This window comes from Fragaria vesca, linkage group LG3 (genome assembly GCF_000184155.1).
Source record: "Fragaria vesca subsp. vesca linkage group LG3, FraVesHawaii_1.0, whole genome shotgun sequence".
Taxonomy (NCBI): domain Eukaryota; kingdom Viridiplantae; phylum Streptophyta; class Magnoliopsida; order Rosales; family Rosaceae; genus Fragaria; species Fragaria vesca.
This window is the reverse complement of record NC_020493.1, coordinates 107,397-111,110: the sequence shown is the minus strand read 5'-3', so window position 1 is coordinate 111,110 and position 3,714 is coordinate 107,397.

The window sequence follows — 3,714 nt, the reverse complement described above, 5'->3', positions numbered from 1 at the left end:
TTGGCTGCAATGTCTCTTCTATGAGTGCCTCTACCAATATTCAACCAAGTAGTGATAGTTTTCGTCGTAAAAGAAGAAGGCATGAGGATACTGTTTGTTTACAAAGTGATTTTGATTCTCCGCGACACACATCTGGTGCTATGAGGGATGCCCCAAATAACAACGCTGATCAGTGTGACTGAGGAATTGATGCTTTGACTGTTGTGCAGTCTAATATTGGACAGGCGTTCTATCAAAGGAGGAGAAGATTAAGAGGTTGTGTCTTGAAATCAATGTTTATTTATGTAGCCTTTGGGATTCATTTGTTTTATTTATGTTTAAGTTTATGTTATGTTATGTTTGCAGGAGTAGTCTACACATATGTAGATGTTGGGGATATGACAAATGTGTGTGTTGATTGTGATGCGTTGTTTTGGTTGCAAGAGTCAAAATCAGTTCGAAGAAATGGGAGGCCAGTTTATACAGGCTGCTGCCAAGAAGGACGTGTTGGACTGCCCTCTGTAAGACCTACTCTAGCTTTTTTAGAATACTTGCTTGATTCCACTAATGGTCAGAGAAGTGTGGAATTTAGAAAGAACATTCGTGCTTATAATACTATGTTTGCATTTACATCAATGGGAGCTAATGTAGACATAACAGTGATTGATGGTCATGGCCCTTATGTGTTTAAAATCAGTGGACAGATATACCATCTTATGGGTTCGCTTATTCCTCCAGAAGGCGAATGTCCAAAAGTTTGCACAATTATACATATATGACACTGAAAATGAGGTTGCAAACTGGCAACAAGTTGTTGATGGTTTGGACTCAGAAATTGTTAGTGGGTTGGTTGACATGCTTGATAATAGCAATGAATTGGTTCAGTATTTTCGATCTGTTCGGAACATGTATGATGAAAGATCTTTGCGTTCATTGAATTTAACAATTCTTGACAATGATAGAACAGGAAATAGAGAATATGATGTGCCAAGTAGTAGTGAGGTTGCTGGCCTCATTGCCGGTGACATTGGGTTGTACGAACCTAATAGAGATGTAGTTGTTGAGACAGTTGAAAATGGTCTACAACGAGTGTCAAGGTTGCATCCAAAATTCATGTCATTCCAGTACCCCATGCTCTTCCCTTATGGAGAAGATGGATATCATATCGGTTTGAAATTATGTGCACGTAAAGATAATGAGATGCGTAAGCGAGAAAGAATGTCTATGTGTGATTTCATGGCTTACCAAATACAAGAGCGTGCAAATCGGTCACTGACTTTACTAAAAGGTGGTCGGCTTTTTCAACAATTTTTAGTTGATGCTTATGCAAATGTTGAAGAGAACCGATTGTTTTATAATTAGGAAAAAATCAACCGGATATTAGGATCGAGACTTATGATGGCATATGTGATGCTTCATTTAGAGGACATAATGATGGTGAAAATGTAGGGAAGAGAATTATTTTACCAAGCACACATACTGGGAGCCCGAGGTATATGATAAAACATTACCATGATGCAATGACTTTGTGTCGAAAGTATGGCCCTCCTGATTTGTTCATAACATTTACTTGCAATCCAAAATGGCCGGAAATTATCAGAGTACTACGTAACAGACATGGTGACAAACCTGAGGATCGTCCAGATATTGTTGCACGGGTTTTCAAAATGAAACATGATGATCTTATAAGTTATGTTAAGTCTGGGAAGCCGTTTGGTAAGGTTATTGCAGGTAATTTTTTTTTTGCGACATTCCCTCTTTTCATTTTGGTAGTTGTAAATAATATAGTATTTAATTTTTGTACATTTATTTATGTTATTGCTTTGTAATGTGGTGTGCAGATGTTGCAACGATTGAGTTTCAAAAACGAGGATTACCTCATTCTCACATGTTATTTTGGTTGGCCGAAAATCACAAATGTTATTCAGCTGCTGATGTGGATTCAATAATTTGTGCAGAGATACCTGATAAGGAAGCTGAGCCAATTTTATATGATGTTGTGAATCAATTTATGATCCATGGTCCATGTGGTGTGTTAAATCCGAAAGCACCATGTATAAGAGAAAATAAATGTAAAAAATCATTTCCAAGAGATTACAAGGAGGACACACTGTTTGAAGCAAATGCATTTCCTGTGTATAGGCGTCGTGACGATGGGTCTAAATTTGTCATGAAAATTGATGTGAAAGTTGATAATGCATTTGTTGTTCCTTATAATGCTGAACTTTTGTTGAGGTACAATGCGCATATAAATATTGAATCATGTTCTCAATCAATGCTAATAAAGTATTTGTTCAAGTATATAAGCAAAGGCCCTGATCGAGCACGAGTCGGTTTTCAATCTAATTTTACTGATGAGATTGCAATGTATTTAAATTGTAGATATATATCTCCACCAGAGGCAGCATGGAGGTTGTTTGAATATCCGATTCATTCTCGACATCCACCTGTTGAATTGTTAAAGATACATTTACCAGGACAACAGACAATTGCTTTTGGTCAAAATCAGCCGTTGACATCAGTTATTGCAAGACAAGGATCAGAAGATACTATGCTTATAGCATGGTTTCATGCAAATGCAAATAACAGTACCAAAACAATAGCGAACAAGTTAACCTATGCTGAGTTCCCTTCTGCCTTTGTATGGAATAATGATAAAAAATTTGGACTATACGTCAACGGGGCTTTGCATTAGGTAGGTTGCCAAACATACATCCAACATGTGGAGAATTATATTACTTGCGACTACTATTGAACACACGTAAAGGTTGTACAAATTTTGAATCTATTCGAACAATATGCAATGTGATTTATCCTACATATCAAGAAGCATGTCGTGCCCTTGGTTTATTGGGTGATGATAAAGAATGGGTTGATGCTTTAACTGAGGCTACAACAACTGCGACATCTTATCAATTGCGTCATCTATTTGTTACAATTTTGATGTATTGTGATGTTTCAAATCCACTCCGACTTTTTGAAACACACTGGCATCATATGTGTGACGATATTTTATACAATGTGCGCTCTGATTTCATGTTGCCACAATTAAACATTCCTGAAGCAGAGTTACGAAATTCTCTGTTGTTTGAGTTGGAGCAGCTTCTTAGCAATGCTGGAACATCATTAGTGAACTATCATCTGCCATTGCCAGATAAGGAAAAGATGCTTGAGTTGAAAAATAGACAATTGAGAGAGGAACTAAATTATGATTGTGTTGCTTTAGAAAAGGAGCATCTTAGTTTGGTGTCACAACTAAACGATGGTCAAAGATTGATATATGACAGTGTGATTGATGTAGTTTGTAATAAAAGTAGCGGCCTTTTTTTTGTTTATGGTCATGGAGGTACAGGGAAAACATTTTCATGGCATACTATTATCAGTAAGCTTAGATCTGAACGGAAAATTGTCTTAGCGGTTGCTTCATCTAGAATTGCATCATTGTTGTTACCTAATGGGAGAACTGCTCATTCTAGGTTCAAGATACCTATTGATCTAATTGATGGTAACGTTTCTTCAATAACCAAGGGGACACATCTTGCAAAATTAATTGAAAAAACATATTTGATTATTTGGGATGAAGCACCGATGACTGATAAATGTTGTTTTGAATCTTTGGATACATCACTTAGGGATATATTGTCATACCGTTATACATCAGGAACTGTTCCACCGTTTGGTGGTATGCCGATTGTGCTTGGTGGCGATTTTCGACAAATACTACCAGTTGTGACT